Raw genomic sequence first — 13,280 nt, forward strand, 5'->3', positions numbered from 1 at the left:
TCAAGGATTACTGCCCAATCAAATTTGGCAGATGGATGTTATTCACTTTCCTGAATTTGGAAAAACAAAGTACATACATGTTTCCATAGATACCTTTAGTGGCCTTATTTTTGCATCACCGCATTCCGGAGAAGCTACCAAGGATGTCCTTTCTCATCTTGTCTCAGCCTTTTCCATAATGGGAAAGCCAGCACATATTAAGACAGATATACCAGTACCAAGTTTAAACAGTTTTGTGCCACTTTTCAAATCTCTCATACTACTGGAATTCCATATAACCCTCAAGGTCAAGGCATTGTGGAACGCACACACCTTACCTTAAAAACCTGGCTTACCCACCTTAAGCCCTCTTCCCTTGCATTTACCACTCCCAGGGATCACCTTAATCATGCATTATTTGCTCTTAACTTTCTTACACTAGACAATGAAGGACATTCGGCCGCGGACAGACATTGGCATCCCTCTTCTAATTCTGCTTGCCCATCTGTTAGCTGGTGTGATCCTTTAACAAATAAATGGAAAGGCCCAGATCCCATTCTCATTTGGGGATGAGGCTCAGCTTGCATTTTAGATCAAGAACAAGCAGCCCCAAGATGGTTGCCAGAACGCCTGGTTAGACAGGTCGATGATTTAACACAACCCAGGGACGGAAACCTTGCCCCTGAGAATGAATCCTCCTCTCTTACAGATGCAGCCAACAATCTACATGAAAAATCCTCCAGTTAATGGCAAACCTGCACCCTGTTCTTGCACAACATTTTACACTTCCTTCCATAGTTCCTGTTATTCCTTAGCTCAAAACTGTTCCTCAGGGAGTAAAATCTATTTTAGTACCACCTTATTAACATCCCATCGTAGGATCAGCTGGAGGGGATTAGTCTAATACCACTGGAAAATTAAGTGTTGCCTCATGTCCTGCAGACTTAGTAGGGCAAACAGTTTGCTGGCCTACTACGGCCCCCCTACATGTGTCTGACAGAGGAGGTCCCCAAGATCTTAATAGAGTCAAATAAGTCCATGAGAAAATTCAACGGATATATGAGGAACTGTATCCTAGTCTCTTATATCACCCACTAGCACTAACTAAACACAGACCTTCTGAGATAGACCCTGCCACTTACGATATTCTTGAGGCCACTTACGCCATGCTTAATTGGTCCAATTCTCCCTTGACTGCAGATTGTTGGCTTTGCTTGCAGCTAGGATATCCCGCTCCATTAGCTATTCCAATTGATTATAGAAATGACTCAGCTGCTACCCTTACTAGAAAAATTGCTGAGAATGTAACCTATCCTAATACACCACAGTCCAATTTTGCCAGTGAAAATTGTCTACCGACTCCACTATTTTTGGTACAACCATTCATGTTTTCCAATACTACTTGCTTTTTCTCACCTGGCTATAATAATACCTGGGATTTAAATGTAGGGATTATGACATTAGACTTAGAAAAACACTGATGAGCACTGGCTGATAATCCACTATGGACTGGATTCAGTGGACTCCTTCCCTATCTCCTTCCCTTCCTAGGTCCCCTCCTTTGCTTGCTGCTTATTGTATCTATAGGTCCTTTGATATTCAACAAGATCATGGCTTTTCTTAGAGCTCAAATTGAGGCTATCCAGGCAAAACCTATTCAGGTTCATTACCATCAACTGGAGATGATGGATCGTGATGGTGATCTTAATAGACCATAACCCCTGTGAGCTGAACTGGACAGCCAATGACGGGTAAGATTTGTGAGAGCTCATACCACCTAAGACAGGAAATGAGGGCTAGAGCCTCATTATCCAATGACGGGTAAGGATGTTGCTCTGTCATGGACAGCATAAGACAGGCGCAGTTCCCGAGGGATTGTCACACCAGCTTTATACCTGTCCGGGCAGACCTTGCGCCCACCTCGCCACATAGCCTCTATCACCCCACTTAAAATATGGCTCACAGAATATGGTCAAAGATTTTATATAAGAAAGGGGGAAATGTCAGGGACCAAGAGGAAGTTCTCATTCCGAGTGTGTTCAATGAGCGGCAGCCCAGGGAACATTTTGCGTTCCCTCGCCCTGCCAGACACCCTGCAGTTGACGGCTGACAGGTTTGCAGAGTGCACCCCTCCCCGCTTCCAGCTGACAGTTCTAATGATATGGTGCTATCCCTGCTTCTCTTCCAGGATTTCATCTTCCTGTCAGCGTGAACTTGCACCCTATCAGGAGCCCAATAGAAGAACACAGCCAACCAGCCTGCACCTCGTCATACCCCTCATTCCCTCAGCATATAAATACCCATGTGAACAATAAAAATTTGCAGCTTGATCAGAACTCCTGTCTTGCTGTCACTCCTTGTGTTTCTTGTCCCTTCATTCCTTCTCTCTTAGGTTCGCTGTCCCCGTTGATGTCCCACGGGTCGGGACAAAAAATAAAAATAAAAAGCATATTTGGAGGAGATTGAGCTGGTGTAGAATCTTGGAATGAGCCCCCCCCCACCCTTTTTAAATAGCTCTTCATTAGGGTAACGGCAGCACTGATGGAGGGAAGTGCCTCACTGGCTGCTTATCTGTCATGCAGAATGAATGTGAAAGCCTGGATAAATGATTTTGTGTAAAGGGTGTGGGAGAAGGAGGAAGGTCAAGGAACTCCTGCATTTCTAGAATAGTCAACTCAATGTAGTCTCATCATTCCAGAGTGGTGATTCTCAAAAATGTGAACAAGCAACAGCAGTTGCTGATGAACTGATGAAAATGCAGATTCCCAGGTCCCACCCCAGAACATTCAATGTTTGGTTGGGAACCAGTGACTTGTGCATTAGCAAGTGTTCCAGGTGATTGTACTGCACACTTGAGTTTGAAAATCAATGTTTTAGCACATGGATCTTAAGACCATTTTGCTAATATCCCCAAAAATGTTCAAAAAACTATATACCATTCACATCCTTTAAATTTGGCACCTAAATATTTACTTTGTAAGTATAGTTACAAAATATATAAATTCTAACACAGTAAAACTATTTTTAAAATACATTTGATTAAATCAAAAGGTTCTTAAGGAATTTGATACCCTTTATAACACATTTTTAAAAGTGAACAAGTTATCCCACTCCTTGTTTTATACCCAAAGGACTTAAAATCAGCACACCACAGTGATGCAGAAGCAGCCACATCTATGTTTATAGCAGCTTAATTCACAATAGCTAACCTATGGAACCAGCCTAGGTGCCCTTCAATATATGAATGGATAACGAAAATGTGATACATATACACAATGGAATACTGCTCAGCCATAAAGAGAAATTAAATTATGGCATTTTCCAGTAAATGGATGGAACTGGAGACTATTATGATAAGCAAAATAAGCCAATTCCTAAAAAACAAAGGCCAAATGTCTCTGATATGTGGATGCTAACTCACAATAGGCAGGTGGGCTGTAGAGAAGAATAGAAGTACTTTGGATAGACATAGGGGAATAAAGGGAAGGTAGCAGGAATGGGAATAGGAAAGATAGTAGAATTAATCAGACATTACCTTTCTATGTGCATATATGAATACACAACCAATGTAATTCCACATCATGTACAACCAGAAGAATGGGAAGTTATACTCCATATATGTATAACATGTTAAAATATATTCTATTGTCATGTACAAATAATAATACCAAATTTTCCTCAAAGAGCTAAAAAAAAATAAGCAACTTCCATTTTGGGAGGGTGCTGGGAATCAAACTCTATAGTCTGAGGAAATTTGCTTTGGTCTAGCTATATTGATAGTAAGTGTAAATTCAAAGCACCCACCCTCTGCATTCTCTCTTTTCCCTAAAACTTTGCATTCTGCTTACTCAGCATTTATTGAGCTCCTACAGTGTGCCAAAGCAGTATGGCAAGCAATACAAATTAAATATAAATAAAATATTGTCCCTGCACTCTGAGATTTTACTGCATGGTACAAAAGAGAAAAATGGAAAGAAAAAGGAAGGAGGAGAGAGAGAGAGAGAGAGAGAAAAGAAGGGAGGGAGGGAGAAAGAAACCCACACTATGTTTTGATGTTTATAATTTTAGAAGTTAGAAAGATTGAAGAAAGGAGTTTCAAGATGGCGGACTAGGGGGCTGCTGCATTTCACGTTGCTCCAGGATGCAAGATTCAAAAGAGGAGATAGTGAGAGACTTGGGACCAACTCAAAGTTGCTGGGTGAGTCTCTCCCATTGGGGAGGCGTCCCAGATGGGGCGGTAGCCCCGGAACGCAGGGAACTTTGTGAAGTAGAGTTGCTCGGCGAGACGCCCCTCCCCCCACTGGAAGGGTAAACACGGACAACTGGGATCATCGTAGAGGAGGCGGCTCAGCACAGCGCTTGGATTCAGAGCAACCACTGGGACTCCGGGCGGCTGCCTGAGGAGGAGCTGTGTGGCGGGCTGCTTAGACCCAGAACGACCGCTTCTGAACACCGGGGGGTTGCCCGGAGGAAGAGGAGAAGCGCGGCGGGTCGCTATGTCTAGGAGTGACTGCATCAGAGCCACAGGCGGTTCCAGAGGAGGAGCTGCGTGGCGAGCTGTTTGAACTCAAAACAACCACTCCTGAACACCAGTGGCCTGCCTGGAGGAGGAGCGCGGCCGGTCACTTGGTCTCGGAGCCACCGCAACTGAACACCCGGGGGGCTAACCCGAGGAGGAGAAGGAGGAACAGGGCGGGTCACTTGGACTTGGAGTGACTACCTAGGGCTACGGGCGGTTGGCGGGAGGAGGAGACGCGAAGTGAGTTGCTTGGACTCCTAGTGACTGCGTCGGAAACCCGGCTGCTGTCCAGAGGAGGAGGTGTGTGGTGGGTCTCTGGGTATCGGAGTTATTGTACGGAGCTCCAGGTGGCGGCTCAGAGGAGGGTCCACATAGCCAGGCGATTAGGGGCAGAGCAGGGTCCCAGGAGCTAGGTGGCTTCTTGCTGGAAGAGCCCCACAGAGACACACCTAGGGGCGGAGCGAAGTTTCCAGGACTGTGGGCAGATTCTCTGGGAGAGGCAGCCTAAGGAGACTCGCCTGCGAAGGGTGAGGCTCTCAGGCCCAGGAGGTAGGTCAGGCTCCCTGGGAACGATGCAGAGGAAGACAGCCCAGCCCGGGCGATAGTTGTAGATTGAGGGGAACCTTTAGGAGGAGAACTGATCAGCAAGACGTCCCCACCGAGTGAGTCTTCCCTGCAGGGTGAGGTTTTCCCACAAGGATGGTAAAACCAGAGACACAGGCACAAACAGGACTTGCCTCAGCCCGCAGCCTAGTTCCCCGTTGGATGACCATTGGTCAACAAGTGGAGGCACCTCTGCCCACTAGCAGAGAATATACGCCACCTGAGGGTCACCTCACCTAGAGAAGCAGCTTCTTTGTGGAGCTCCGCATTATCAACTTCCTCCAAGACTTCAGGCTACTGAAGGATAAGAGAGGATATACTAGCAATCTTCAGGGACATTATAAGTCGATAGAGGAAATCTGCAATATCTTAATGACCCACTGATTCCTGAACAATATGAGAAAACAAGGGAAGAAAATGCCCCAAACAAATCTAGATGTTACATCAATAAAATCCAACAACAGCATGGCAGAAGAAATGACAGAAAGGGAGTTCAGAATGTACATAATTAAAATGATTAGGGAAGCAAACGATGAGATGAAAGAGCAAATGCAGGCATTGAATGATGAGATGAAAGAGCAAATGCAGGCATTGAATGATGAAATGAAAGAGCAAATGCAGGCATTGAATGATAGCACCAATCAACAGTTAAAAGAGCAAATACAGGAAGCAAAAGATCATTTCAATAAAGAGTTAGAGATATTGAAAAAAAACCAAACAGAAATCCTTGAAATGAAGGAAACAATAAACCAAATTAAGAACTCCATAGAAAGCAAAACCAATAGGATAGAACACCTGGAAGACAGAACTTCAGATATTGAAGACAAAATATTTAATCTCGAAAGCAAAGTTGAACAAACAGAGAAGATGGTAAGAAATCATGAACAGAATCTGCAAGAACTATGGGATATCGTGAAAAGGCCAAATTTGAGAATTATTGGGATTGAGGAAGGCTTAGAGAAACAAACCAAAGGAATGAATAATCTATTCAATGAAATAATATCAGAAAATTTCCCAAATCTGAAGAATGAAATGGAAAATCAAGTCAAAGAGGCTTATAGGACTCCAAATACACAAAATTACAACAGAACCACACCAAGGTACATTATAATGAAAAATACCTAACATACAAAATAAAGACAGAATTTTAAAGGCTGTGAGAGAAAAGAACCAAATTACATTCAGGGGGAAACCAATACGGATATCAGCAGATTTTTCAATCCAGACCCTAAAAGCTAGAAGGGCCTGGAACAACATTTTTCAAGCTCTGAAAGAAAATGGATGCCAACCAAGAATCTTATACCCAGCAAAACTTACCTTCAAATTTGACGATGAAATAAAATCATTCCATGATAAACAAAAGCTAAAAGAATTTACAAAAAGAAAGCCAGCATTACAGAACATTCTCAGCAAAATATTCCATGAGGAAGAGATAAAAAACAAAGAAACATATCAGCAAAGGGAGGAATTACCCTAAAGGAACTGTCAAATAAAGGAGGAACCAAGATGTGTCAAAAAATAAATAAATAAATAAATAAAATTTTAAATATGAACCAAATGACCGGGAATACAAATCATATGTCAATAATAACCCTGAATGTTAATGGCCTGAATTCATCAATCAAAAGACATAGACTGGCAGATTGGATTAAAAAGAAAGATCCAGTAATATGTTGCCTGAAAGAGACTCACCTCATAGAAAGAGATACCCATAGACTAAAGGTGAAAGGATGGGGAAAAACATACCATGCACATGGACTCAGCAAAAAAGCTGAGGTACCCATCCTCATTTCAGATAATGTGGACTTCAAGCCAAAGTTAGTCAGAAGGGATAAAGAAGGACATTTCATACTGCTTAAGGGAAGCATAAATCAGCAAGATATAACAATCATAAACATCTATGCCCCAAACAGTGGCTCATCCATGTATGTTAAACAAATCCTTCTCAATTTTAGAAACCAAATAGACCATAACACAATAATACTAGGTGATTTTAACAGGCCTCTCTCACCATTGGACAGATCTTCCAAACAAAAATTGAAAAAAGAAACCATAGATCTCAATAACACAATCAACAATTTAGACTTAACAGACATTTATAGAATATACCATCCAACCAAAAACGAATACACTTTCTTCTCAGCAGCACATGGATCCTTCTCTAAAATAGACCATAGATTATGCCACAAAGCTAATGTCAGCAAATACAAGAAGATAGAGACACTACCTTTTATTCTATCAGATCATAATGGATTGAAGTTAGAAATAAATGAAAGAGTTAAAAACAGAAACTACTCCAACACCTGGAGATTAAACAATATGCTATTATATGATGAATGGATAACAGAAGATATTAGGAAGGAAATTAAAAAATACTTAGAGGTAAACGAGAACAAAGAAACATCATATCAAAATCTCTGGGACACTATGAAAGCAGTACTTAGAGGAAGATTTATTTCATGGAGCACATTTAATAAAAGAAGTAAAACTCAAAAAATAAATGACCTAATACTACAGCTCAAAGCCCTAGAAAAAGAAGAACAGACCAACACCAAAAGTAGTAGAAGACAGGAAATAGTTAAACTCAAAGCTGAAATCAACGAAATTGAAACAAAAGAAACAATACAAAAATTTGAGAAAATAAATAGTTGGTTCTTCGAAAAAATAAACAAAATTGATAAACCTTTAGCCACACTAACAAAGAGAAGACGAGAGAAAACCCAAATCACTAAAATTCGGAATGAACAATGAAATATCACAACAGACACGACTGAAATACAACACATAATTAGAAGCTATTTTGAAAACCTATACTCCAACAAAATAGAATATTTTGAAGACATCAACAGGTTTCTAGAGACATATGAATTGCCTCAACTGAACGAGGAGGACATACACAATTTAAATAGACCAATTTCAAGTAATGAAATAGAAGAAGTCATCAATAGCCTACCAACAAAGAAAAGTCCAGGACCAGATGGGTTCTCAGCTGAATTCTACAAAACCTTTAAAGAAGAGCTCATTCCAATACTTCTCAAAGTATTCCATAAAATAGAAGAGGAGGGAACCCTCCCAAACTCATTCTATGAAGCCAATATTACCCTGATACCTAAACCAGACAGAGACACATCGAGGAAAGAAAATTTCAGACCAATATCCTTAATGAACATCGACGCAAAAATTCTAAACAAAATTTTAGCAAATCGCATACAAAAACATACTAAAAAGATAGTGCACCATGATCAAGTGGGTTTCATCCCAGGAATGCAAGGTTGGTTCAACATCCAGAAATCAATAAATGTAATTCACTATATCAATAGACTTAAAGTCAAGAATCACATGATTATTTCGATAGATGCAGAAAAAGCATTTGATAAAATACAGCACCCCTTCATGCTCAAAACACTAGAAAAAATAGGGATATTTGGAACATTCCTTAACATTGTAAAGGCCATCTACGCTAAGCCCATGGCTAATATCATTCTAAATGGTGAAAAACTGAATGCATTCCCTCTAAAAACTGGAACAAGGCAGGGATGCCCTCTTTCACCACTTCTTTTCAATATCGTCCTTGAAACTCTAGCCAGAGCAATTAGATAGACCAAAGAAATTAAAGGGATACGAATAGGAAAAGAAGAACTCAAACTATCCCTATTCACTGATGATTTGATTGTATACTTAGAGGAACCAGGAAATTCCACCAGAAAACTTTTAGATCTCATAAATGAATTCACTAAAGTAGTGGGATATAAGATCAATGCACATAAATCTAAGCCATTTTTATACATAAGCAATGAATCTTCAGAAAGAGAAATCAGGAAAACTACCCCATTCACAATAGCTTTGAAAAAAATAAAATACTTGGGAATCAATCTCACAAAAGAGGTGAAAGACCTCTACAATGAGAACTACAGAACACTAAAGAAAGAAATTAAAGAAAACCTTAGAAGATGGAACGATCTCCCATGTTCTTGGATAGGAAGAATTAATATTGTCAAAATGGCCATACTACCAAAAGTGCTATACAGATTCAATGCAATTCCAATTAAAATCCCAATGATGTACCTTACAGAAATAGAGCAAGCAATTATGAAATCCATCTGGAAGAATAAAAAACCCAGAATAGCTAAAGCAATCCTTGGCAGAAAGAGTGAAGCAGGGGGTATCGCAATACCAGATCTTCAACTCTACTACAAAGCAATAGTAACAAAAACGGCATGGTATTGGTACCAAAATAGAAAGGTGGATCAATGGTACAGAATAGAGGACACGGACACAAACCCAAATAAATACAATTTTCTCATACTAGACAAAGGGGCCAAAAATATGCAATGGAGAAAAGATAGCCTCTTCAACAAATGGTGCTGGGAGAATTGGAAATCCATATGCAACAGAATGAAACTAAACCCATATCTCTCACCATGCACGAAACTAAACTCAAAATGGATTAAGGATCTCGGAATCAGACCAGAGACCTTGCATCTTATAGAAGAAAAAGTAGGTCCAGAGCTTCAACATGTCGGCTTAGGACCAGACTTCCTCAACAGGACTCCCATAGCACGAGAAATAAAAGCAAGAATTAATAACTGGGATAGATTCAAACTGAAAAGCTTTCTCTCAGCAAAGGAAACTATCAGCAATGCGAAGAAAGAGCCTACAGAGTGGGAGAAAATCTTTGCCAATCATACTTCAGATAGAGCGCTAATCTCCAGAATCTATAAAGAACTCAAAAAACTCTACACCAAGAATGTAAATAATCCAATTGACAAATGGGCTAAGGAAATGAATAGACACTTCACAGAAGAAGATCTACAAGCAATCAACAAACATATGGAAAAGTGTTCAACATCTCTAGTAATAAGAGAAATGCAAATCAAAACCCCCCTAAGATTCCATCTCACCCCAATTAGAATGGCGATTATCAAGAATACAAGCAACAACAGGTGTTGGCGAGGATGTGGGGAGAAAGGTACACTCTTACGTTGCTGGTGGGGCTGCAAATTAGTGCAGCCACTCTGGAAAGCAGTGTGGAGATTCCTTAGAAAACTTGGAATGGAACCACCATTTGACCCAGCTATCCCACTCCTTGGCCTATACCCAAAGGACTTAAAATCAGCATACTACAGAGATACAGCCACATCAATGTTCATAGCTGCTCAGTTCACAATAGCCAGATTGTGGAACCAACCTAGATGTCCTTCAATTGATGAATGGATAAAGAAACTGTGGTATATATATATACAATGGAATATTACTCAGCCATAAAGAATGATAAAATTATGGCATTTGCAGGCAAATGGATGAAACTGGAGAATATCATCCTAAGTGAGATAAGCCAATCTCAAAAAACCAATGGACGAATGATATCGCTAATAAGTGGATGATGACACATAATGGGGGGTGGGAAAGGTTAGTGTTAGGGTTAGAGTTAGGGTTAGGGAGGGGGCCAAGAATGGAGGAAGGAAGGACTGTATAGAGGGAAAGAGGGGTGGGAGGGGTGGGGGGGAAGGGGAAAAATAACAGAATGAATCAAACAACATTACCCTATGTAAATTTATGATTACACAAATGGTATGCCTTTACACCATGTACAAACAGAGAAACAACATGTATCCCACTTGTTTACAATAATAAAAAAAAGAGATAACATAAAACATTAAAAGGAATAAATAAAACTGTCAAAAAAATAAAAAGAAAGATTGAAGAAAGTGTTGATTAACTCTAAAAGATTAAGAGGTATTAAATACTAAAAATTTTATTCTGTTTTGCCTCAGAAGCAATTTTTTTTAATGCAGGATTGAACTGAGGGTCTCATGCTGACTAAGCATTGCACTCAACCATTGAACTGTAACCCCAGCCCCAGAGAATCAATTTTGTATGTACCAAGAAGGCTTGTATGTATCAAGATTTTTTTTTAATTTATGTTAACTGATTAAAGTTACAAATTCGAACCCTTAGCTCTTCCTAACATTTTTAGGTCCTTAAAAGGTCCACTCTTTTGCAGAGTGGCAGGGGGTAGCTGTGAATTGAACCCAGGGGTTCTTTACCATTGAGCTACATCTGCAACTCTTCTTATTTTTTTAAATTTTGAGACAGGGTCTGACTAAGTTGTTTAGGCTGGCCTCAAACTTGTGATTCTCCACTCACAACCTCATAAGTCACATGCCCCACTACACCTGGCTTTTTTCTTTTCCTTTCTTTCTTTTTCTTTTTCTTTTCTTTTCTTCCTTCAATTCAGGATCTTGTAAAGTTGTTCAGGCTGTTCCCCAACTCCTGGGCTCAAATGTTCCTCCTGCCTCAGTCTCCCAAATAGCTAGGACTATAGGCATGGGTCACTGGGTTGGAGTCCAAAATTCTTAGTCTATTTTATTTTATTTTTTATTTGTTTTAAATAATTTTTTTAGTTATAGATGGACATAATACCTTTATTTTATTTATTCATTTTTGTGTGGTGCTGAGGATTGAACCCAGTACCTCATGCATGCCAGGTAGGCGCTCTACCACTGAGCCACAACACCAGTCCTCTTACTGTATTTTAAATAACCTTTCATTGTCAATTCTAGGGGACCTCTTATTAATGCTAACCTGGGCTCGTTTACAAACTTTATGCCTTTAATCTTTAAACTTTATTGGCAAATTTAATATTTTCTATTTCCTTCAAAAATATTTCAATATAATAAACAAAACCTGCCTGAATATTAGGTAATTCTTAAAAATGTGAAATGTAACAACTCAACTTTTTTTGTTTGCCTGTGGTGCTAGAAATTGAACCCAGAACCTTGCAAGTGCTAAGCAAGTGCTCTACCATTGAGCAATATCTCTAGCTCTTCTTTCGTATCACTTTGAGACAGAATCTCTCGAAGTTGCGCCGGCTGGCCTGAAACTTGCAGTCTTCTTGCCACAAGCTAGGAATGCAGACATACACCAGCACACAGGGCCACGTAGAACTTTTAAATACAATGAGATATAAGTCAACATAAATGTTCCCACTTAGGAAGATTTCAAGTTAAGATCACAAGTTTAAATCAATTAATCAATTTTGCATATTAGAGTTAAAAGGATGAAGTTCTAATAGGCCAATGTATTTTATACTTTAAAAATAAACAAGGCCGCTCTCCGCTCTAGCGCAGGAGGCCGTAGGCAGCCATGGCGCCTAGCCGGAATGGCATGATCCTGAAGCCGCACTTCCACAATGACTGGCAGCAGCGCGTGGCCACGTGGTTCAACCAACCAGCCCGGAAGATCCGCAGGCGCAAGGCCCAGCAAGCTAAAGTGCACTGCAGGGCCCGGTGCCCTGCGTCTGGACCCATCCGGCCCACAGTGAGGTATCACACCAAAGTCTGAGCTGGCAGGGGTTAGGGTGGTAGGCATCTCTGTGGACTCTAGGAGGTGGAACAGATCCACCGAGTCCTTGCAGGCCAACGTGAAGAGGCTGAAGGAGTACTGCTCCAAGCTCATCCTCTTCCCCAGGAAGCCCTCTGCCTCCAAGATGGGAAACAGTTCTACTGAAGAACTCAAATTAACCACCCAGCTGACAGGACCAGTAATGCCTATCGAAACGTGTACAAGACGGAGAAAGCCAGAGTCATCACCGGCAAGGAGAAGAAGTTCAAGGCATTTGCCAGTCTCCGCATGGCTCGTACCAATGGCCAGCTCTTTGGCATCCGGGCAAAGAGGGCCAAGGAAGCTGCAGAACAGGACGTGGAAAAGAAAAAATAAAGTGCTGTGGGGCCTTGTAATAAATGTCTGGGTGAAACTAAAGCTGGGGCCCCTGTGCTCTGCCTCCACCTGCAGCACCCAACCTGTGGTGGGTCAGACTGTGGGCTGTGGTGCTGGGTTCTCGGTGGCTGCCCAGACCCTGCATTGCCATCTTTTTTTCTGTGTGTTGATGTCACATCTCAAGACTTAGATTGGGCACTTGAAAAAATAAACTAAAATAAAAATAAAATAAAATAATAAAAAACAAGAAGGGGCTAGGGTGTAGTTCAGCAGTAATATGCTCACCTAGCAAGCTTGAGGCCCTGGGTTCCATCCCTAGCACTACACATACACACAAAGGCATAAGTACATTTCTTTTTTCAAAAACGACTGAGGGTGTAGTTTTCTGTTAGATGCAACAATTGTTACAGAGCACATAACTATAGTATGATTTTGATTTTTCTAAATATTTAGAATTTTT

At 40.8% G+C, this 13,280-nt stretch overlaps 1 pseudogene; it reads left to right on the top strand.

Moving 5' to 3' along the window:
• The first annotated feature begins 12,247 nt into the window (after nucleotides 1–12,247).
• Nucleotides 12,248–12,820, top strand: LOC124962257 (60S ribosomal protein L13-like; annotated as a pseudogene).
• The last annotated feature ends 460 nt before the right edge of the window (nucleotides 12,821–13,280 follow it).

The sequence above is a fragment of the Sciurus carolinensis genome, chromosome 12, assembly GCF_902686445.1.
Source record: "Sciurus carolinensis chromosome 12, mSciCar1.2, whole genome shotgun sequence".
In the NCBI taxonomy this organism is placed as follows: Eukaryota; Metazoa; Chordata; class Mammalia; order Rodentia; family Sciuridae; genus Sciurus; species Sciurus carolinensis.